The 24,873-nt window shown below is 48.0% G+C and overlaps 1 protein-coding gene across 6 annotated transcripts in view; it reads right to left on the reverse strand.

Moving 5' to 3' along the window:
• SLC67A1 (solute carrier family 67 member 1) overlaps positions 1–24,873 on the reverse strand; it is a 937,984-nt gene that overhangs the window by 808,347 nt on the left and 104,764 nt on the right. The gene's annotated exons all lie outside the window — the stretch shown is intronic.

Here is a 24,873-nt window from a genome sequence, read left to right on the forward strand (position 1 = left end):
GAGTACAAAAGGGGCTCGGAACTCTCAGGGGAAAATTCCTCTGATTTATTGGCAAACATACAACTGCCGACCCTCTCTGACTTGGACCGAGAGACATTAGATAGTACGCTTACAAACGACGAAGTGGCCAAGGCAATACGGGACCTCCGCCCGGCAAGGCACCAGGCCCTAACGGCCTACCCATTGAACTATACAAGCTCAAACCAGACAGAAAGGCACCCTACCTTAAAAGTATGTATGAGGACAGTAAGAAACGGGGGCTGTTGCCGAGAGACCAACATATGGCCACACTGGTGGCCATACCTAAAGAAGGGAAACCCAAAGACAATTGTGCTTCCTATAGACCTATCTCCCTACTAAATGCAGAACCCAAAATACGTGCTAAGCTTTTGGCAAATAGACTCCGTCCAATAATAGCTAAGCTGGTACACCCAGATCAATCGGGCTTTATGCCGCACTGTAAAACCGCCCTCAAGCTGAGGCGTCTACACGGAATACTGGGGCGCTGCTCCACAATACAAGAAGATGCGATGGTGGTCTCCTTGGACGCCACCATGGCGTTCAACACTTTGGAATGGGCATATCTCATGACAGTATTAAAAAGGATGGGTTTTGGCCCTAACTTTGTCGGATGGGTACAGCTCCTCTATGCGGAACCCTTGGCACAAGTAGTAGTCAACAACAAAATCTCGGGCGTATTTACACTTGGAAGGGGGACAAGGCAAGGATGTCCGTTCTCACCGCTGCTCTTTGCGCTCTCTCTAGAGCCACTGGCGGCCTGGATACGAGGGGATGCATCGATTTGTGGCCTTAAATGGGCTGAGGGGTGGGAGGACCGGATCTTCTTGTATGCAGACAACATCCTTCTCTATCTGGCCTCCCCCAGAAGTCATTAAGAGTGGTATTGGACATTTTCACTAGTTTCGGGAAGAACTCCGGATATAAAATGAACTGGAGGACATCGTTGATATATGTCCTACATGGGAGTCCCCCGCCTCTGCCAACCAACTGTCCTATTCAGGTGGCCACGGAAGGCTTTAAATACCTGGGTGTATTTATCACCATCGACACTAAGGCCCGCTTCGAGCGGAACCTCCTCCCACCATTGCAAAGATTCAGGCGTGACACTGACACTTGGAAAACACTCCCCCTGTCCCTCCTGGGACGAGCGGCGCTCTTTAAAATGATGGCTCTGCCCCGTTTCCTCTATGCTCTCCAGAACTACCCGGACCCAGTCCCAAGCAAGTACTTCGCGGACATTGAAACCACACAAAGGGACCGACTATGGGACGGGAAACCCCGAATAGCTCTCCAAAAACTAACTCTAGGATGGTACGACGGAGGTATTGCCCTTCCCGATATCAGAAAGTACTACTGGGCAGCGCACCTATCCGCCATAAACCAGTGTGTGTACAGCAATGGTGACGACCCAGCCTATAGTATGGACAGGTGGCTTCTCCCGGGTGGAGACTTTACGAGGGCACTGTACTCTACACCGCACAAGTTCTCCCTCACAGGACCCACCAGACATGCAGTACATCTTTGGCATGTGGTCAACCTTAACCTGGGGTGGGCCAACAGACTCACACTTGCAACACCACTCTGGGATTCGGAACGGCTGGGCACACTGGGGCGGACTAAAGGGTTTGATAAATGGGATCTCATAGGGATCTCCCGTATAGGAGATCTCTGGGGGCAAAATGGAATGGTGTCCTTTGCGTCATTACAGCACACGCGCGAGATGGCAGACTCGGAGTACTTTAGGTACGCACAAGTCAGACACTCCCTTCAGGCCAATATCCCGCAGGGGTCATCATTGCCAGAGTCCTCCCCTCTCGAGGATAGACTCCTAGACGGACACCTGCCTGAAAGAAGTATATCCCTTACATATAAAAAATTAATACACCATACCCCAGACCCCCTACTAGCGTTGAGGGAGAAATGGGGGAGGGACGGTCTAGAAATAGACTTCGAGGAATGGCAGGAGGCCCTATCCTCCCCCAAGGAAGTAGCCATTTTGGCGAAGCTACGGCTGGTCCAATTGAAAATTCTGCATCGGGTTTACTTTTCTGAACGACAATTATCCCATATGGGTAGGAGTGCAGACGGTATGTGTAGGAGAAAACGTGGCCTGGAGGGGACCTTCCTGCACACGCTCTGGGAGTGTCTACTGGAAAAAAGTGCACGAGTGCATGAGTGTGATTTGGGGGGTTCCACTACGGCCCGAGGTAAAAATATGTCTCCTGCATATCTGGGAGCCCACGGACCTGAACACAAAGGGTAAGCTCTGGGTGACGCTGGGACAGATGGTCGCCAAGCGAAATATAGCTAGACACTGGGAAACAACAATGCCGCCAACGATTAACACCTGGAAAGAGGACATGGACTGGTTTATGGCAAGGGAGAAAATGGTTTATGTGGCCCGTGGCTGTCCTCGTAAATGGATACTGCTCTGGACTAAATGGAATATGTACCGTGGAAACGTGTGTGAACCCCCATATGTCCCCTCCCTTGACGAACAATTAACGCTCTGCAGTCCAAGAAGTGTGACAGCGTAGTAAAACGAGTCAGTATCAGACATAATGCTATAACCTGTGAAAGACACTGTACCCTAAAAAGTCAAATGATAACCTTTCGTTTGTTCAATAAAAAAACATGCTTCTGTAAAATTATTCCCTCCTGTATTCATGTTTTGTACCATTTTAAAGTAATACCCTCTCGCTGTTGCCTTCACTTTGTCACACGCACCGTTTACTTTTTTCACGAGCACTATGAGTGCGCTCTATATCTATTGCACATACATAGAGTAATTCTATTATTGCCTATTTATTCGAATGCTTGTCTATGAACACAGACCGTGATAGTCAACCTTTGGTGTTTCTCTTCTAAATCTATAGAAGAGAAGGAATAGTAACAGCAAGAATCTTCGCTTTAGAGGAAAGGAGGACAATTAAATGGAAGTGAAGGAAACATTCTGCAACCCTATATGTCATAGCCATTGCATTGTACAGTAATACGTTTTGCTGTAACATTTACATGCAGATAAACATACAGATAAACACTGGGCTGAACAGTACCTGATTGTTTCTGTTGGTTGATTGTTGAGTTCATACACCCACGCTACTTCCCTGAGCAGCCTGTGACTGCTTGTCCTTGCTACCTTGACAGTCAAGTACAGGAAAGGTTGTACTTGGCCCTGTTTGGAGAGCCACAGTATGGTGTACCCCAGGATACCTGTGACAAAGAACCTCAATGACAGGTGTTAAGGCCCAGGGTTCCCTCTGTTCCCTAAGCCCCTCCCAAATGGGATCTGACATTGATTACACAAGCGATCCAAGATCACATACTTCTTGTTGAGCTGAATAATTAATTCAGCTTGCATTTTACATAGGTGACTGTGCAAATATGTGAAAAACAACGTGTGTGGAAATTTATATCAAAGCTGCATACTACGACAAGCTTGCAGGCAAGGCTTGTACATCAAGTGCGCCAGATTCTTCCCTGTCACAAGGCTGACATGCCCCACAATTTGTGACTATGTGTGCATTTAAACAGGTTCATAACTAAGTTAAGGTTCTACCCGGTTCTACTGCATGTGAACCATGCTACAAGACAGATGATGAAGGTCTCATGGCTCCCAACTTAAAACAAGCCATCGGCCTGTTTTATTCTCAGTAGATTACAAAAGTAATGAAACTTTTCTGCTAAAGTGTGTGTACCAGCTGTGTGATTCAAAGCAGGTGCACTAGGCACCTATTGTTTGACGGTGTGGCATGCTGAGACTTAAGGTAATCATGGTTAAGGAATGCATGAAGCTTTAACTTCACTGTACATATATCAAGGTTACTAAGGACAAAACGTCTTGAAAGTGCTGATGAACTGTTGTTTTTGTGCCAAGTCTGTATTCCCCACTCAAGCATGCACATCAATTAGGGTTGCAACTGCGATCCCTAAGCCACCCCTTGCAACCCCTGCCACATTGCTTGCGACCCCTGGCTGTTTGTTGTCTACCTGGGGTAAGCGCTCCGACAGCAGAAAATCAGCGCGAGCAGCGCAGCGCTAGAATGCACTGCTGAAGCCCTACATCACGATGGCCTGCAAGATGGGCCTAGGGGAAAGAACGAGAATGATTTGTTGCTATGGTGACCCTCACCAGGCTGTCTGGCACAGTCCTTCCTTTCTAGATACATTGTATGGATCTGCTGCGGGCGGCAGGCCTAGGCCTCTCAGTGACATGATGGTGGAGTAGACAGGATCATAGTGCCAATATCGGCAACCGTTATCACAGCACACATCAGTACATAATCATAATAAAACACACGACACTGAATGTAAGTGGAGAAATATTGCTGCAGGTTTATTAGCATAATAAATATGCAAACACGGTGGGTTATCTTACGGGCGATCCCAGGGCAGGCCAGCCCCATGCCGCCTGCCCGTCTGATAAGCCTAGAGTCACCATGGCAACGCCAATTGGTGTATACCAAATGTTGGGAGGGTCCCCCCCCTCCCATCCGTGGACCTCCAGTCCACATGCTTCACACGCCCCCCCGTGATGGGTGGGCGGAGCATACATGGCAGCCCCCGGTTGCTCAGACCCACAACCGCCTGTCGGTTAGCGGGGCGCCGTAGGTCTTCCAGTGGACACGCTAAAGATCCCTGGGTATCCTGGCTTAGCACCACACGGTGCTGCTGCATGCTATACCCCTTGGTATGTGCAGACCCTGGATCGCCCTGTAACTCCTCCTGCAACACAAAGTGAAAATTGTTAGAAAAACCTGCCCCCCCCTTTGTCCCTCCGGATGCCGGGTAAGCGGATGGGCGGGCAAGGCGAACGAGCGGACAAGAGGGCGAGGAGGGGGCGGAGACAGAATATGTACCCCCCTTTGCTCCTCCCCGCCGGAAGCAGCTACCTGTCTGGGGTCTCCCTTGGTCAAACCCAGGGACACGACCTCCCACCCCTGTGCCTTCCTGTGGCACTAAGGCGGCCGCCCTCAAAGGGGCGGGCCGCTGCGCAACCCCCCCCCCCGGGCAGCCTTACATAGTGCCAATATCGGCAACCGTTATCACAGCACACATCAGTACATAATCATAATAAAACACACGACACTGAATGTAAGTGGAGAAATATTGCTGCAGGTTTATTAGCATAATAAATATGCAAACACGGTGGGTTATCTTACGGGCGATCCCAGGGCAGGCCAGCCCCATGCCGCCTGCCCGTCTGATAAGCCTAGAGTCACCATGGCAACGCCAATTGGTGTATACCAAATGTTGGGAGGGTCCCCCCCTCCCATCCGTGGACCTCCAGTCCACATGCTTCACACGCCCCCCCGTGATGGGTGGGCGGAGCATACATGGCAGCCCCCGGTTGCTCAGACCCACAACCGCCTGTCGGTTAGCGGGGCGCCGTAGGTCTTCCAGTGGACACGCTAAAGATCCCTGGGTATCCTGGCTTAGCACCACACGGTGCTGCTGCATGCTATACCCCTTGGCATGTGCAGACCCTGGATCGCCCTGTAACTCCTCCACAGCCTTGGGAGTGGCCACCGTCACTACCAGGGCCCCCCCACCAAGGTAGCCTATTTCCTTACAACCTGCTGCAGCCAAAGCTTCCCCTCGGTCCACAGGAAAGGATCCATGCCTAAACTAGAGAGGTGCACCCCATCTCCCTCCAAACACCCTGTGGACTCGGCGTGTATAAGACCATGCCTGATGAAGCCAGAAACCACTTATTGCCGGGCTTCTCCCAGGTCCAGACAAAACAAGTCTTAACCAATACCCTGCCAGAGGCCATCATGCCCCAACACGACATGTGCCCCCATCCATTCTAAACTCCCCATGGATTTATGACCGAATATACCTGACTAAAGATAGGCGACGGTCCAAAGATACATTTGCCTGGCTGAAGAACAAGACCTATTCCAAGCTCCTCCAGCCAAGAAGTGCCCATGCGAGTGTAGTTAAGAGTTGACAAGCCCGCTCTACCTCCTCTTACCTGACATGGCTGAATCTAGCACTAGCCGGAGTACAACCATCACCTTCCGACAGTCATCACCCTAAGTGAAGCCTTGCCCTCCCAGACTTCTGCTCGCATACCAGGGAGCAGACAGGACAGCGTGACCCAGGGGGGAACCAGAGCGTAAATACCTCTCTCCGTTGAATACTGGGAATGCCCGTAGTTCTCCTGCTACTTAGTAGCCCAAAATGTTTCCCAGGAGTTTCCCCCAATCCTATGGACCAACGCCCTTGTTGGAAGGCCACTTCCACAAACTGCATAGCTGCCAGCCAGTGCTGGAGGGCGGAAGAAGTTGCCCTTTACCGTTACTCCCATCAATGGTACCTGTTTCGTCTAACTCAAGGACGGGCTGCTAAGTGGGCTTGCCAGGCTCCGCCCTTGAAATAGTGGTCAAACCCAAGCCCATCGAAGTTCTGCTGCTTCACCTGCCCGTTAACCGAATAACTGGAGCAACTGAACCACTTATCGCCGTGTACATGTCCACCTGGACAGGTGCACGGGTACCTGTCCAAGCAACCAAACGCAACCAGACAGGGTAATATCACTGATCTAGTCTGAGATATGTATGCGCTACCTCAGGGATCTATCTCAAGATTCGCCTATCTGTCAGACACCGATCACTCATCCTGTGCTTTGTGTGATCTTGGCCCACTTTGGTGTGAGCAGATCCCTGTGAAGTATTTCTTGGCTTGTAGGCCAATAATGCACAAGTGGTAGGTGAAAGATGAAACCATACTTGCCGACCCCAGGCCAAAACTGACAACCATTTTACCATCTGTCAACAGTAGAACATGCCTCAATAAGACATTGATAAGGGCCACCTGCATACCTCCTGGTGGCCAAAGGCCTTGTTGGCCAAGCAGCGAAATCTTCGCTCAAAGCAAAATACGAAAAAGACTTCTCGCGGCGCCCGCCACCCATGCGCCGGACAGGACACCGAGGATTCACCGAAAAAACCCCAGATTACCACAAGCCAAACCATTGTCAGTCGATACTTTTATTTCCATAAGGTAACTAGGCCACAATTAAAGCGACGTAACAAGCCAGGCGAGGGCCCGCCGCCTACATCCCTAGCTGCCAAGGTTTCATATTGCTATGTATGACATTTTCATAATGACCGCGCCCCTGTGGGTGACATTCCAAGACTATAAATGACACTAAAGTAGGAGGGAAATCCGTCAATGATACGGCGCATGTCCAACCTACCCATGCACATTTACTGAAACATGTTAGGGCGGCGGGACCTGTGATGCTGACTGCCGGTATAGTTCAAATTGTCTCACTGGCTCCAGAAGTCAACCCCATCATGGGAAAGAACTCTCCCTCAGTCTGTGCCCCTAGCTGTATTTGCATTGAGTGGTCCTATAATGAAATTAATCAAATTGTGTGCTTGTGTGAGGCGTCTGCGAAGCATGGCTCATGTCGTGGCTGCTCAAACACGTGACGTAACTTGTGCTGACCTCGACACTGTGGGACTGTTGTTCAATGGACATGCTCATCTATGGCCTAATATTGGTCAAACAGTGCAGCACACGACAACGGAAATAAATTCCACTGTATCACACCACACCTACTTTAGGCAGTGCATAATTTAAAATAACTGTCAGGCCAGGGCACCCGTCAAGAACCACTCCAGCTTCCTTCACCTATTCCCCGTGCCAACGCTGCCAAGTACCTGTGTGTAAGTGCGACTATTCAAGGTCTTCAGAAACCCCCAATTAATACAAACATCATGGGCAGTGGTCAGCCCGGTAGCCACTGGACCAGTATGTGGTACCTTCAGTGAGCTAGAGCTATCATCTATCTTCAGCAACGAACCGTGACCTGCAGCGCAGAGTGGTTGAGGTTCTGCTCCGTTACTCTTTGTCAACTGTGGAAGTCTGACCTGATGAATTCTGAAATTAGTGAACTCAGCTTGGAGCAAGGCATTACGACAGAATTGGGACCTCTGTGGAAGGGAAGGGGACGTGAGACCAAACATTTGCTCTAACACTAATGCATCCCGCCTATCAACTGCACACCACATAATGCACCTACCGTCTGTGCGTTATTAAATATCGCAGTAAAGCAGAGGTACGTGTGGCTACTGTACCCAGGGCTGTAATGTGCCCGTAAATAAGAAACCATCAACGATTAATGGCCCACACCATGTCCCGGGGACCAGTTCCCGAACCTGACCTCCCTCACCATTTCTGCAAAACTTCTCAGACATCCCCCACAGACTGCTGCAGATAGAACAATTATACTGCTGTATGACCAGTAGGCAAAGATTGGGTGCTATGCAATAGCCGCATCAGCCAAACCTACACAGATGATCTGGGTTCAAAAACACATTGAACAAAGCAGCCAAAGTTTAGACTGCTATGTGTGACCGTCCCCTAAGTCAGTGTAATTCGTGAGAATGCACCTATGAGTGACACTTTATCACGAGCGTAATCCAAACAAGACGACGGCGAAAAAATTCTCAGCACTTGCATCAGTTTGAGAAACAAAACCCCTAGAGGATCGCACCCCTGCCGCAAGGCACCCGAAGCAGGAGGGCCCTTGGTGCGAAAAGTTTGCTGTTTGAAAGGGCAGACTGACTGTGGTATGTGATCAGCCGCATGGCACGACATTCCTTTTAGATACCATTTTAATCACACCTTTAATGAAGCTGCCACTGTAACTGGAAAATTATCCTCACAAGAGACACAAACTCCATCTCTCAATTGTGCCAGTATCGCAGCACATCTTCAAGCTCAGAATTGGGCCAACTATCCCTACGCATTATAAATACTCATCTCCTTAAACCGAATGAAAGCCGATTCTGTGTGAGACCCAGGGCATTTTCCCTTGCAGTTAGAGGCGGACACTCGTTCCCACACATACAGCAAAGTACCTCGGCTGAAATTGTTTCCTCAAATCACTCTGCCTCCCAGGCCCGCGCGGGGCCGGGCACCGGCCCGCCGAGATTAATGCAGCGTTACTTAGACTATAAAGAAGAGTTAGAAATTTTGCCAATTTATGATACTATGACAGCTTTTGCGGAACTCAAACCCTTGTCCTTTGTGGCCCGTTCCAACCACCGGTACAAGACGTACCATTGAGCAATAGCTCCTGGTAAAGCGCGAAGCCATATACCTTTGCTCGTGTTGCCAGCAAGCGCCACGCTCGATTCCCCGTAAATGCACCTCACGTGCGGGGCGGCCATTGCTGCGAACAAGCACATCCGTTGAAGGATAAAAGTAACGGGTGGCAATTTGGATCTGGTCATGCAACATAACTACCCGATTATAGGTCACAAAATTAGTTGCTTGCCAAATTCTGTCCCTAAGGGACCCCAACCTTAAGGAAGGGTACCGCACATCTGGTGGTGCGGCACCTGGGGGAGGTAATGAAAGCATGAGAAATGAGTGGCTAGGGGGGGGGCGGCGCGCGCGAGGAATGGGCGGCAGGTCTACTGAAGGTGACTGGAGGATGTACGAATATTGTATGTCTCCCACTACGTCGTGCCGTCCCAACTGGCAATAAGTTCAAGAACTGCATCAACCAGTAGCTCTGCCCATGTGACTGCGCCCATACTTCGAGACCCGGGCATGAAGGACTGTGACCGCCCCAATCTCCTTGCCCTAACACCGGCCCAGCTGTGTCCAAAAGACCTCACAATTCAGCGCGTAAAGGCTTAACTCGTATAAAACTCTGTCATGGCTGACACTAGGCGGCCCATTATCTTGCGCCATACATACTCCCGCCGTGCTGCCTTTATTAAAGCACTCTACTAGCTAAACATAGTGACGTTACACTCCCAGCATGCCCTACAGGGGGATAGCTACACCTAGGATGGTAGTGTCCAATGCTAGAGTGAAATGTGCAAAGATTAAGAAACGCTTAAGATATCCGTCCAGTACCGAGCGAGACCCACCGGTCTGCCGGACACCTGGCACGATCCAAGAGAGAAGCGAGAGGTTAAAACAGTTTTTTTTTTTTTTTTTAAATCCGATAATGGAAAGCAGCCGCCAGCTGGCGGTGTGCACCTAGTGCTGGCAAGTGCGGGCCCGGGGAGATAGAGTGATTTGCCCAGGGACACAGCGCGAATGCGAAGGTGTTGGAGCGCTGTACAAAAGCACCATACTTACATGCATATTCGGGCACTGGGTTAAAGTGATTTGCCCAGGGACACTGCACGACTCGAACCGAAGGTGTTGGAGTGCTGTACATAAGCACCGTCTGTACATGAATATCTGCCGCGGGGAGATAAGTGATTTGCCCTTGAGACACAGCGCGAACACGACCCGAAGATACTGGAGCGCAAAATGAGCACCAAATTCCGCACAAGTACGGGCGCAGGGAGAGAGTATACACCGCACGAACGCGACCCGAACTGAGTAGGAGCGCTGAGCCTGAGCGCCGTATTAAGTACAATTCGCGCACTGGGAGAAATTGAATCACCGCACGAACCCGCCCCGAAAGAAGTCGGAGCACTGTCCGGCAGCGAGCGAGTTCGCCTGGTACGCCTAACCCTTGGCACGATCTGGATGGAGAAAGGAGAGGTTTTTTTTTTTTTTTTTTTTTTGAAACTTCCTTGCTTTGTAACCTGCATGCATGCCCCCAAAAACAAAACCTGCGCTGAAAGTGGATGGGGGGGGGGGGGCGCCAGCGGTGCGGTAAGAAGGGTTGAAATTGCCAACTTGTGACCCTTAAGGCACTTGCAATTGGCCACCGACAGCCATTCATTGATTTCACATGGGGATCCCAGGGCCGGCGATTAAGAAAATTTGCCCAGAATCACAGAATGTTAGAAACATTCCTACAAACTCCCGAACCCAACGCCAGCAACAGGCTCAGGTGCACTAGCCGTTAAGTCACATCCGCTCCCCCGCTGGAGATGAACCACGGTAGAGTCTGCGGGGAGGGCGCGCACGCCGCGTAAAAGCCACCCGCGTGGCGTAAACGCCCCGAACACGAAAAGCCACGAGCCAAATGCCGGAAGAGGGGGGGGGGAAACTGACTGCGAGGCTTATTTCTCCCCGGGAAGCTCACAGTGCTCGACGGGGCTAGCGCAGCCATGCGCTTGACAACCCGCACCAACAGCGCCCCTGAAGCGGAGAAGCGCACAGGAAAGGAGCATGAAATTCCCATTAATAATAATTTATTTATTAATTTTTTTTTTTTTAAATTGCAGCCCCGACTCAGCATACCCTTCCCGCCCGGGGTACCCGGCTGATGCACAAAGAAAAAAAAAAAACCCGGACGCGAGTAGGGACATCGCGATAGGTGCTGGCTTGCACGTTAGGCCTGGGGGGGGAGGGCGGGGGCCAGGGGCGGCGGGGCGCCCTTGAGCGAGCGCGCACCGGGAGAATATCGAAGCCCCTCCAGGACTTGCAACCGAGGCGCGCACCCCCGTAGCTATAGCCGCCGGCAGGGAGGAAGGACAAACTACAAACTTGCTCCGGACGTGCTTCGAACACGCAACCTGCTGAGCTAGCGTCAAACGCGATACCGTTCCGGGCCCTGGAAACCCCCGACTCAAAATACGCACTGATACGAGTCAAGGTTTTAAAGACATGTTGTTGCCATTCAGCAAGCTAGCCGGGTAACTGATCCTGTGGTTGCAGGGGCACGAGGAGTCGCTTGCTACCAAGATCACACAGTTGCGCCTTAGTTTCCAAATGCTCCATGTAAATCCTGGGGCAAGATGTTATAATGCTGAAACGAAAACGAAGCAGGCTTCTGTGAGGCCAACAGGGCCACCATGAGCATCGGAGGGTGGATACTGTACATGTCCGTATTCATTTAAAACAAGCACTGCGAAAGCCAGTAGGTCTGGCATTGGCTTCGTGTGTCCCACATAGTTCTTGGGAACAATGGGCAGGATGCAGGATTACAGGCACAGAGGGGTCGCTGGGATCTGGCCGCGGCCTGATACTGATGTGAGATGTAGGTGTTCTAGAAGGAGTACGCCTTCCACTGTCTCCTAAACTGGAGCATGGCTGAGGCACACAGGGGCAACATTCCCGACTCTGGGCTCTTTAAGACTGGGGAGCGCGCGCGGCAAAGTCTGCCTGAACCCTCGTTCCAAGGCTCGAAACCGTGGGCCCGACCGCCATGCCACCCTACATAAACTCCATTTCGCAGCGAGGCCATCCTTACTTAGCTGTCCAGCCGCCTCAACGATCCCCATGACCCGCCCGAGGCCACCACTGGCCGGGAGTCAACAATGCGAAGGGTGGGGGGGGGGGGGTTAAACATACCTAAACACAACATACCGACGCTCAACAGCAGTGAGCAGTAAAGATTATGCCACCCCCCAACGCCGATATCCTCCGGTCCCTGCAAGTAGCGATGAGGGGGGGGGGGGGCGGTGAGCGCGAGCGGGAAGCAGAGGTCGCGTACCCTTTAACGAGAGCAAAGCGAGAGATGGGCTCCCGTACCACTGAGCCACAGATTGTGGCCTTACCGTGAGCCACAGCTTGTGGCCTTACCGTGCCTAACCGCCGTGGTGTCCCGCCCACGCACGCACCAGATATGTCTACGCTGGCATTCCCCCCTTTGCTGTCGCCTCAAGTTCGCCCAGCGGCCCCTTCCCCCACCACGCACACGGTCCCGTGCCCCGCCACAACCTCGAACCCCGCGCACGGCCCCCCCCGCCCGTGGTACGCCGACCACAGGGCCCCGTCTCCTGGTACTGCCCAGGGACAAGGCCGGGCGAGAGGGAAGTAACCGGCAGACTCACCACGAAAGGCTGCAGCGGCGAGCGACACGACGGAGCACGACAAACTGCTGGCAAGGCGAACGAGCGGACAAGAGGGCGAGGAGGGGGCGGAGACAGAATATGTACCCCCCTTTGCTCCTCCCCGCCGGAAGCAGCTACCTGTCTGGGGTCTCCCTTGGTCAAACCCAGGGACACGACCTCCCACCCCTGTGCCTTCCTGTGGCACTAAGGCGGCCGCCCTCAAAGGGGCGGGCCGCTGCGCAACCCCCCCCCGGGCAGCCTTACACATGCACCACTGTGATCACTTAGCAAGGTCTTTGTGTAATAGTAAGGCGCGACAGCCTGCCAAGGCCCACGGGTCTGCTCTGTCACTATCTGTCTAGACACAGGCCTGCAAATGTTACTGTGCAGTGCACACCACAAAGGCAGGAAGAGCTCAGGCTACTGTGAGGCATTAGGAACCCTATCTTCTAAGCTCAGTGCTTACAAAAGACACGGTGCAGTACCCCTACGCGCACATCCGTTACATATCACCGTTTGACCTTGTTTTAAAAAAGCTACTCTGTTGACTTTCCGGGACGTTGCTGTGCGTAAAGTTATTATCTATTTTCCCGATATATAAAATGCAACAGTTTTGTCTCAGCTATGTGCAATTTCAGGTTTCCTTATGCAAAGCCAAAGCGCTTCGCTGATAGCGCTACATCGTCTCAATATATAAGTAAATGTTACAGTATCACTGGCCTGCTGCCTTTGGAAGCAGAGTATGTTCTGAGAAGAAATGTGGCATGTTGTTACGTGGGGCAGCAGGGCTATCTATCAAAGCTGCAGTGGTGCGGGGGCGGGGCCCAGGAGGCCGAGAGGCTCACTGGTACTACACCGTTATTATGCATAATATGCCTGCCAAGTGAGAGGTACAGGTACCCATTTTTGCGAGCATTAGGGCAATTTACACCACTGCCATAGAGGGAATTGTCACTGATCTGTCATGATTAGAAGTTTGGAAGGGGTCGGAGAATGAATTGAAGGATTTAAATGAGGTGAATGAAAGAATACAATTTACCTATGGGATCAGCTACACCAAGATAACTTTCTCAGATGTTCTAATTTCGAAAGTGCAAAACAAATTGGAAACAAACATACACAGAAAAGAAACTGACCGCAGTAACTTGCTACATTACAACAGCTTTCACAAAAACTCATTGAAAAATCATTTCCCTTATTCACAACTGTTAAGGGTGAAAAGGATTGTTTCTAACCCTGAGGTATTGGATGAACAAGTCAGAGAAATGACCTAGAAATTTGGGAACAGAAGATATCCTCAAAAGGTCCTAATGGAAGCCAAAGAACGCTGTGCCTTGAAAACACGACAGCAACAATTGGTCCTGGGCAAGGGGCAGACGCCTACAGGAGGGGCATTCAGCGAGGCAGACACCCACAGTAAGGGAAAAGTCGGGGTACCTGCACAAGCAGTGCTTTAAATGAGCAGGTGCCGAGTGCCCTCGGGGCTTTCTATCGCAAGTGAGAGTACCTGCACTTCTCGGCAGAGGTGCAGTAGTAATTAGAGAGTACCAACACTTTTCAGTAGTCAGTACCATTCATCTACTCCGAGTCCGCGAGGGCTTATTCTTCTGTATTCCAGTTTCAAGCATTAAGCCCAAGTGCTGTTCAACGGGTTTTTAGTTTAGTGTACTCAATCAGGTATAATGTGCGCAGTTGGCTACAGTGCCAATTTTGTAATTTACCACCAGCATATTGATTAAGGGTACGCTGGGGGGTCACACAATTTTACCCGAAGCAGAACTTGAGTCAATATTTCATAGTTGCAGGATCGGACTGGCCTATAGGCAGGGCCACTGAAATTGTGTGGCAGGAGAGGGCTAAATTATGTGGCAAGGTTGAGTAAATTCTGCAGCAAGGCAAATTATGAAGCTTTATGCGGCACATCTTGTAATAGTATTACTTCATTACTTCTTTAGTTTTTAAAATTGGTAACACTGTCTAGGCATTGGTTGCACCTCATTAGTACCAGTTTAGTACCCAAATATAGCAATAAGCAATAGGAAGGCGGCCAGTCCTGCTTTGTAAAGGGCCTTTCACTACGCTGCAACATTTTTAGTAGCTTTTGAATCATTTAAGCAAGAAACAAATTTTGTTAAAATCTGCAGATTGTGCGGAAGATGATGGACTGTGTGGCAAACATGGCAAATCTCAAATTAGCAGCCGCACAATAGCATAATTCCAGTGGCCCTGCCTTTAGGGCAATCTGGCAGTGCCCAATGGTCTGGTCTGATTGGTCAGTGTGTGGGCTGTCTTTTTATGTTTGTGTCCTGTTTTATTGTCTTATGGGCTGGTTTTTACTGTTGATTTCCCTGACAGTAGCATAAACATGGTCTTCAGAAAGCACAAATAGTTGCAGTCTTCCATATCTTGCAAAACACACAGCGTGTTTTTACAACTTTAAAAGTGTGCCAATTTGCATACATGAGAGACTTTTCTAGCTTTCTGATTCACTATTGGGGCAACTTTTTCTTTTCAGTCCTGGGTCTATTTTCCTCCCAGTGCAACACTGCAGAGCTGCATTGATAAACAGTGTTAGTGAAAAACAAATTTGAGGCAAATTTCAACCTGCACCTTGTTTTAAAAGGGGACTCCTTAGGTGCAGGCTTGCTGTACTTTCGGGCTGTGAATGTTAAATTAGCATTGTCGATTTCATTGAACAATTTTAGCGCCTGCCGCTCCGAGAGCCCTTCGAGAAATAACGACTGGTGGAGAGATCTGGGAAGGCAAACTGAGGGGACGGGAGGGGACGGTGGTAGGTGTTGGGGGTGCAGAACGCGCCTGTGAGTTGATGTAGCACTGAGAATGGCATAGCAATAAGGTAGTCATGGCTTTGGCAGCAGGGAGGTATCTGGGCAAGTAAACAGTTGCAAGATTAAACGTTTTCCGGGACATAAACATGTACAAAGGGGAATTTTTTTTTTTTTTTTTTACGTAACTAAAGCTGCATCAAAGGGAGAGAGGAACATAGGGGCATATTTACAAGCCCTTATCGCCCAGGAATGTCACTTTTTCTGACATTCCTGTGGCGATAAACCCTTCGTCTTATTTACGAGGTGGCATTAAACCACTGAACTTGGCTTAAAGCCACCTAGTAAATTAGACCCCATTTCACACTGCTGTGCAGCACACATAGAAACAGCAAAACTCCATGAATGTCAATTTGCAACTTCTATGTGTGCTGCATAATGAAGTTACAAATCACGATTTGTTTATGTGCAGGAAGGGACAACTTCCTGCACATAAACAGACATTCCCACCCTTGCACTATGGTTCAAGTTTGCCTGCGTTGGCGCTAGACAGCTAGATTTAGCACCAGCGCCAAGGGAAACACAGGGGTGCACCGCATTCTTGTGAATACGGTGCATCCCTGCATTTTCAGAATGGCGGAGTGAGGCATTAGCAATGTTTGTTTAATGCCTCATTTCGGCATGTGAATTTGCCCCTTAGTACCATGTTCGTAATATATGGCGCTGCTTCTCTCCACCGCTGCTGGCGCATCTAAGTTCCCTTCCTTTCTGGTGCTTTGCAGCTGTTAGAGTTTCTCTTTGCTCAAATGGGAGTAATTTCTGGTATTTATGTTTCCCTTCGTCTTCATTGCTTGATTTTGCTTGGGAGAAAGTGTCACTCATAGTCATTGAAATGTCACTCATAATTACACTAAAATTATGAAAATGTCACTCATAGCCATCTGAAATCTTGGCAGTTATGAGTCGAGTCTGGGGCAGTGGCAGTGGCAGTGCTGGGCGATTTGCTGCAGTCTGCAGCAGAACCAACCCCTTCAGTAGAGACCCTGCCACCACTGTGGCGTACTGGAGCCTGAGGAAGGTAAGAGCTAAGTAGTTGTCACGAGGGGAGGAAAGGATCTTTGGTGAGTCGCAGGGCAGTGGGCACAAGTCCTATGAAAAGAAGTGGGGGGGACTAACCAAGTTAGGCAGTCAGCAAATGACATCATGACACGTGCCATCCATAGCTGCCAAGGTTTCAGATTGCTATGTGTGACATGTTCATAATTTCAGTGTGGTTTTGTTTTTATGAGTGACTTTTGACACTTTCTTGTGAGCAAAAATCAAGAAATGAAGATGAGGAAACATAAATATCAGAAATTATACCCATTTGAGCAACGAAAAACTCTTAGAAGATCTAAAACTGCTTCAAACGCCTGCTGCAGCTGACTATAATTAAAATGACAGCTATGGACCTCTAGAAAGCAGTTCACATGGCTCCGCTAAGAATGAACACCAAAAAGAGCAAGGACCTGCGGTTCGTCTGTAGAACCGCTGGAGCGAAGCTGTGCAATAAGAACCACTGACAATACAAGACAACAGTTTAGTAGAGAACACAGATCTTTACTGGACCCCACTAATGTAGAAGGGGTATTGCTGGGTGCACATGAGGCATTCAGAGTTGTAGTGGCATGAGCATCACCAGAGCCTGCCTTGATGTCCTGGCATAAATATTTCTAGTGTCGCACAGCGAGTGACAAGTTACACACCAAGTATAAATACACCAGACGACACTTCAAGCAAAGATTGAAAAAAAAAAATCTGCCCATGGCACATAAGCAGTTTGGTCTTCAGTCAGGTATTCAGTCCACCCTGCATTGCTGTTTAAAGCCTGCAGCACAGCAGGTGTCGAAAGACCCCTAAATCCAACACCCCACCTTCAGATCCAGATTCACACAGGTAAGTGCAAAAGTAGTCTGTCTCGAGTGACAGTCACAACACACGCTGATGAGAGTACCTGTCTGTGAACATGTGGCATTGTGGCTGTTTGGAGAGAGCTCAAATAAACCAGGAGAGAAGAATCACTAAACTCCATGCTGCTCTCTCTGTCCCACATGGGACCTGAGCCCAGATTATAACAGGGTGTGAAAGGCCCTAACACAAATCTCAATTGCTTCAGGCCTATGCCATAAATTCATTAGAGTCAGCTAACTCACGGACTCCGGCCACCACAGTGAGCATGTGCGGGATAGCATGATTGCTGGGCAAGCCTCGGGAGAGCCTGTGAGACACCCATAGCGGTCACAGTCAGGCAGGATGACAAATATGTTTGAAAGTATTTGAAAAAATCACATCAGTATAATTAAGCGAGTGGCCCAGGGGTGCTGTGCGCAAGTTCAGATAGTTAACACTTACTTGCACTAGTTAATAAACCAATGTAAAACTAGTATTCCAATGATACATGTGAGAAGCATTTGTGCCCGAAATTTGACAGTGAGGTGAGATTCAAAATTTGAGTCCGAGACTTAAGCTCACACAATCACAGGGATACGGATGCCAGGGGCGGCAATCTGAGGGATAGCCCCGGGCGCCACGAGCTCTAGCTACGCCACTGTCTAAAACGCCCATGCGGATTGGATTACATAGGGATAACTGAAAGAAAAATGAAAACAAGGTTCCATGAACATAAGAGTAACATACGGACACAAAATTTAAAATCAGTGCTTGCGGCTCACTTCTTAGAATTTTGTCACAACATCTGTCAACTCAAATTCATGGTTTTGGAAACAGTAGAAATAAAGGAGGGAAGATACAATCACCTCCTCCATTGAGAGAACTACTGGATTAAAAGATTGGACACCTTAATGGCGAATGGTTTGAATGATAGGATGGAATTCAGTTGTTATATGTAATTATATTACCTTCATTACGAACCCTCAGTCGTGGACATCTAACATTATTTTAATTTACTAAGTGAGATTGAACACTCAATAATGGCTTCCACTATTTCTTTATAATGTGCCCATGTACCAACCTTTTGGTGATTTTGATTTACTTGCAAGATTGAACACTCCGACATGGCCCTAAAAACTGTATATTTTCGTTTAGAACATTATCACGATTTTCTCATGTTGTATCTACTTATGGAATTTTCTATTTATTTATTTCACATCACACATTGCATGTTTTAAGATGGCTACCACAATGTCCACACTTTTCACTAACTGTCCCAATTCACACGGGTAGCTTTAATGCTTCTGGGTAACTTCTCGGACTACCGCTGACCAGAGAAAGCGTCTACTACTCCTCACCGACCTAAGAGCTTTGTAAGTCTTTTCTGACTACTTTATCTTATTTTTTATTAGAACTGGGACAAGTTTACAGTTTTCTGTTTCGTGTGTAAACTGTAGGTCACATACTCTTTTACTGTAATCATCGCCACAAGACACGCTTTCTAAGATTCAAAAGTTCCATTATTTCCTTATCGCCGCTTGGTAGTTTACCAAGCCGTGAAGGGGATTGTGTTCACCAGTTTGCGTTTGAGTACCTACTGTCTCACCAGCCAGCATTTCTTCACCTTGTGACACATTTTTGACTGTCACGCACAAAATGTTTTTTCAAAACCGGCACTGGCACTTTGACTAAAATACGAGGATTTGGTTTATTTCAGTTTATTCCACTTTATGTTTTCCAATGCACTTGTATAAAGGGGCATGATTGACTGGTGCTCTGTATAAACACGGTTGGCTTGAATTTTTCATTTCACCCCGTGGAGTTCACCATCGGGATTACTCAGGCACTAGGACACAGTTTGTTGAAATTATATTTTTGGAGAGGAGGTGCATCTGTCACATTCAAAACATATATATATTGTACATACATGATTTATGTTGGTACAGCTAAGAGGATGGCTATTGGTGTGACTCTTGTATATTACTGTTTTGCAGATTTATGAGCCCCTGACGAAGGGCTAATACAGCCCGAAATGCATTGGGATGGGACGGCTATATTTTTGGTGGATTTTGAACAAGTTCTCTGATTTGTGAAATTTGAATTGATTACTCATATGGATATGAATGACAATTACCTACAACAACTTCATTGATAATTGATGAATAAGAAATTGATTCAGAAAATTTGAGTCTTCAATCGCGATTAGGATTCATGAACTTTACAAACAAACCTACTGCTTAGGGTTTCAAGCAGTGCAGAGAGGGGACGAACCCCAGCGGGGAACGCTTGTGAATCGTGATTAGAAGCAAGGCACAGCCTTTTTGTTATGTGCCAAAGGCAGAGACTTAATGTAGCGCTCTCCTCTATGTACATAGGCTGTGAGTAGAAGCACTAGCCTGTCCTATTCATGAATGTCACATCATGAGATGCAAGCTGGGCATGACTGGACAGTGAGTCAGAGTCAGAAACTAGTAGGAACTACTAAAAGTGCTGTAGCACGTGTGTGTAACTGCTAGCGCACCAGCTGTGCATGTGTTGCCACCTTAGCTGAGGTGGTGCAGTGTGTATGTACCATGTTTGTATCACAGGATCGTCAATATAGTATCGCAATAGCGTTACCAATGATGGCCCTGGTAAGATTTATTAGCCAGTCCTGTGCGGCACTCTTTATAAAGCCACGATGACGTGGCGCATCCGGGTGACTGACGGAGTCGGGCTTGTCACTTGTGTCTCTAACTTGATTGTGTGAGTGACCATCAAGACCAATGACTAACAGGGGCAGCTAGTGACATTTGAAAGTGGTGCGGCTAATCAGCAACAACAAGTCTCAGGCTAACGCATACATGGCACTAGACCCGATACGGCTACGAGATTCGCAATTTTTCAAGCCAAAAATCTGCTTTATTTTAGTAACAGAGACAATATTAGTTGATGAGTTTACAGTAGGCTGGGCTGATTGTCTTTTGATAGGCACTGGAAAGAGTCTGCTGGACCCGTCATGGGTCGTGCAGCCTGGGTAGAGAACATGCAAAAAGCACATGAATGTGTGGAAAGCCTGAGATGGCCAGCCAAACATTCATGTGCACTTGGAGTAGGCAAACCACTCCTCCTGCTTCTGTGTGAGCAGCCCAGCCCGCCCGCTCGCAAAGCTACAGCAGCAGGAAAAAATAAAATGATATTAACAGTGAGTTATTATCATTTTATGTTTCATTATTTCACTGCTGCAAAGCAGTGCGGCAACGCTCATCCATCTTTGTAGAGGAGATGCCACTGATGACCAAAAACAGCAGCGTGGAAGGCAGTCTCGAGTGAGACACACACTGACAGTAAAGTAATGGCCGACTGAGTCACTCGGACCTCAGGCGGAGCGGGTTATGTGAGAGAGTGAGACAGACAGTAGACTGACTGACTGAGTCATCGTCACTTATCTCTCGACTCTGTGACTCCCCTCTTGGTGCTGGCCTGATGCTTGTTGTGACTGCGTGAGCAAACCTCTGCTGCTCTAAAGAAGTAAGCAGCAAATAGAAGTAAGTAGTAAGTACCTCGCCTTCTTTTATTTAATTCCATATTCCATAAGTTCCAAGTTAGTCACAAATGCATCATTATCATCGTCCCTCAGGGCAGTGGCCAGGGCATGGCCTGCAGTGGTTCAGCTGTCTGCTAAGCGCTGGCCCCTGCACTGAAAACTGTCACAGTCTGAGTCTAACAGGGCTGGCTAGGTCCTAATCGGTTTAATGGGGACAAGGCACCCTCAGTGAAAATAAAATGTGGTGTTTGTTTGTAAACTCCCTCTCACTGCAGGATTTTCTCCTTCCTCTTGTGTAGCCAGCGTCCCACATGTATTATGCTGCACCGCGAGCACAGCCAGGTCCCCGTCTTGCCTGACTATGGTTGGAACATGAGTCTATACAATAATATGACCACGCCCCAAACCTTGGCATCATACTCAACTCCTCCCTCACCATGACCCGACAGATCAACGCCCTCTCCTCCTCGTGCTACAACACCCTCTCCATCCTTCACAAGACCTTCAAGTGGATCCCCCCGGAACCAAGAAAGACTATCACCCAGGGCACTCATAATTATCAGACTAGACTATGGAAACGCCCTCTATGCTGGAATCAACAAATCCCTGCTCTGGAAACTCCAGACCGTCCAGAACACAGCTGCCAGGCTCGTCCTCGGCATCCCACGACAGGAAGACCAAGCACCTACGAGATCTCGACTGGCTCCCCGATGGGAAGAGAGTAACTTTCAAGTTAGTCACTCACGCCTACAAATCCCTCCACAACACCGGACCCCAATACCTCAATGAAAGAGTCTCCTTTCACGCACTTAAGAGAAACCTCTGCTCCGCTGATCTCGCCCTCGCCGAAACCCTGTGCATAAGCAGAGCCAGAACATGTAGAAGAGCCTACTCCTACATCGCAGCAAAGACCTGGAACTAACTCCCGCTCAACATCAGACATTCCCCCACTCTGCACACCTTCAGGAAGAGCCTCAAAACCTGCTTCTTCAGCTGAATCAGAGCTGCACGCCCCCCGCCCCCCCCCCCCAGCACCTTGAGACCTTCACGGGTAGGTAGCACGCTTCAAAAATCCCTGACTGATTGATTGAATATGCCCCCCATGGTGTACAAGAGTCTCCTCACTCCCACACTTTAGTCCTCGGAGTTCCCACTCAAGTGAGTCACTAAACATCAGCTGTATAATTCTGTTCTCACAGCTGGGGTGGATGGCCGATGAATAGGTTCCTTTCAGTGAAATGGCCGCCCTTATTAACACCAAACCTCAGTTCTCTACTCTCCTGTATAAATTATGTTCTTCCACTCTAAGCCATGCAGCTTTATTCATAACAACTTTCTAATGCTGATTTTTTTTCAGTTGCGAATATTCAACTTTTTCCTCCATGTCTCATCTAATTCCGCTCTGTCTACCTCCCAATAGCAGCACTACGTGCCACTGGCTTCGCGTTATCAAAGTATACTTTAATAGCTGTGAATTGAAGCACTCCTTGTCTTGTATCCCCTCTGATCATAATATGACATTTTCAGCAAACATTAAAATCAAATATTGAACAAGGCTGAATTAATACTAAGTCAACATAATGCTCTGTATAACAAGTACAAGTCAGGTGCCAATGTATATTCATGTGAAAGACTCTTGTTTGGCAAACACTGATCAAAAGCACAATATGACGTTTGTTTCCCTTCTGTCTGAAATATTTAATAATAATGTTATATTGTAGGTTAGTAACATATATATTAAGCATGCAAGATTATTTTGAATGTTGAATTAGGTAAAGGTTAGATTTATTAAAATACTTAACAACGTCATATATTGTGCTAGGATTCAGGAGGTCTCACGTATACACCACATGCGCATATTGTAACCACAGCCCCATAGAGAAATGTGCTTTAAAACGGGTTTCTCCATGGCGCCTTTTCCCTCGTACATGTTTCTCCGTGCTGTGTGCAATTAATTTAGATACATACACAGATGAGGACGCAAAAACGAGTTGTAGCAATCACCCTTAAACACAATCTAGCAATGTTTATCATCCCAAAAAAATAAAATTCAACTGAAATGTGTCTTAAGCTTGTTACCTATATTTTTCAGCACAAGGACCAATTAGTGCAAGGGCACAAAATCTGATCTGATAAACACATTGCAAAATTAGAACTGTGTACTCTATGACTGGCTTAACTCCATTTTCATTTAGGAAAACGGAGGTAAATTTAATTTGCATATGTTTTGATATTTCCAAAAGTTAGTATGAGTGGGATGGGGTTGCACTTTTAGACCATGTTTGGCTTCCTTAGTTACCTCCTAATTTGTTGCTTGTGTTCTACTAATGTGAGTGACTATCTTTTCCTCCAGTTTAGTAGTGTACTTGAGTGAACATACTCCATCCCCCCTTCATTACTGAACTTCTGGTGGTTATAACTGGTCTGCTCGCACATCAGGAAAAAGCTAGGATCTAGTCCTGTGGTCACAAAAACCTGGGTATAGCATGTGGATTTCACATGAAGTAGAGCGGATTTTCATGAACCTCCCATAACCCAAACTTCAAAGGGTGAAAACTTGATAAGAGCACAGCATCAGAATGACCCCCACTGGTGACATTTGCAGAGCAGCCCCTGCTCCACTTCTTCAAGGTAGTGCACATCACAGCTGTGTTAATGTTAGCCCATTCGCAGTGAGATGCTTGCATTTGAAAGACACTGCCATCTCACTCACTAGTGGAGTTATCCTGTGGCTGCGTACACTAGGGGTCTCCAACCTTGTCTGTAGTGACAGCTACATCTGAGCAGTGAAAATCATTGTGAGCTACTGAAGGCCAAGCCCCTTGCGCAGTGTTACTAGACACCCCAACACCAAGCTTCATTGACTTTATGCCTAATGTCCATAGAGTCAGATATTATGGGTTCATTAAAATACTTTGACTAGGGGCACTATGACAGGGCTGCCATGTATGTCTGTGAGCACGTGGTCTGTAGGTATGAACATGTGTGTATGAAATTGGATGTTTATAGGGTACTTCCGGTATATCTGAAGAAGTTTCCAGCCTCTATGTGTGATAAGTAACCAAAAGTTAGATGCATCACTTCCTGTGATAGCACCAAGTCAAAGTTCATGCAATGTCACTTCCTTTGATGCCACCAGGTCAAAGTTTGGGTGATGTCACTTTGAATGATATCATCAGGGTGGGTCAAAGGGCATGATGTCACTTCTTGTGATGTCATCAGGACATAGCTCGCATGATGTCACTTCCTGTGGAATATGATGTCACTTCCGCCACCCCTGGCACTTTGATGACTCAACGTCCATGCACTCAAGCTGCTTTCAGCAAATTATTTAAAGGTACAATGGGGACCTGAAATCTAAAGAAAAATAATGGGTCTTCCTGACTGTTTAGCCCTTGCTGTATTTCTTTCATGAGTTTTGAGAAAATTATTTACAATTTTGAAATGTTTTTCTTTTTACATTTGTTGCACTGGTTTCAATCTGGAAATTCTGCATTACTCTGTAGTATGCTGAAAATACCTAACCACTACTTAGGTGAAAATGACGTCCCAGTCACGTAAGGCTTTGATCTCATTATTGGAAGGTCTGATCAAACGAATATCAGTTTTTTGAATCAACACTGATATCGGCATGTTATGCCACACTCTTTAGGGACCGATAGGAGATTGACTCTAGTAATACTGTAATGCAGCATTACAGAAAAGGAAACACCGGTGCCTCTTAATGGAAGTTTTAGTGGCACCTATATTTCAGTCTCTGGAGAGGCATTTACATAAGCTGCACGTGTCCTTCCCAGCTTGCGGGGAGTACGGCACCATCACAAGATGTGTTTCTTGTCCTCCTCTTTTCACCTAAAATATGGTAACAGCAAATATAAAACATTTTAAAAGGTGCACTGTA

This window comes from Triturus cristatus, chromosome 3_1 (genome assembly GCF_964204655.1).
Source record: "Triturus cristatus chromosome 3_1, aTriCri1.1, whole genome shotgun sequence".
Classification (NCBI taxonomy): Eukaryota; Metazoa; Chordata; class Amphibia; order Caudata; family Salamandridae; genus Triturus; species Triturus cristatus.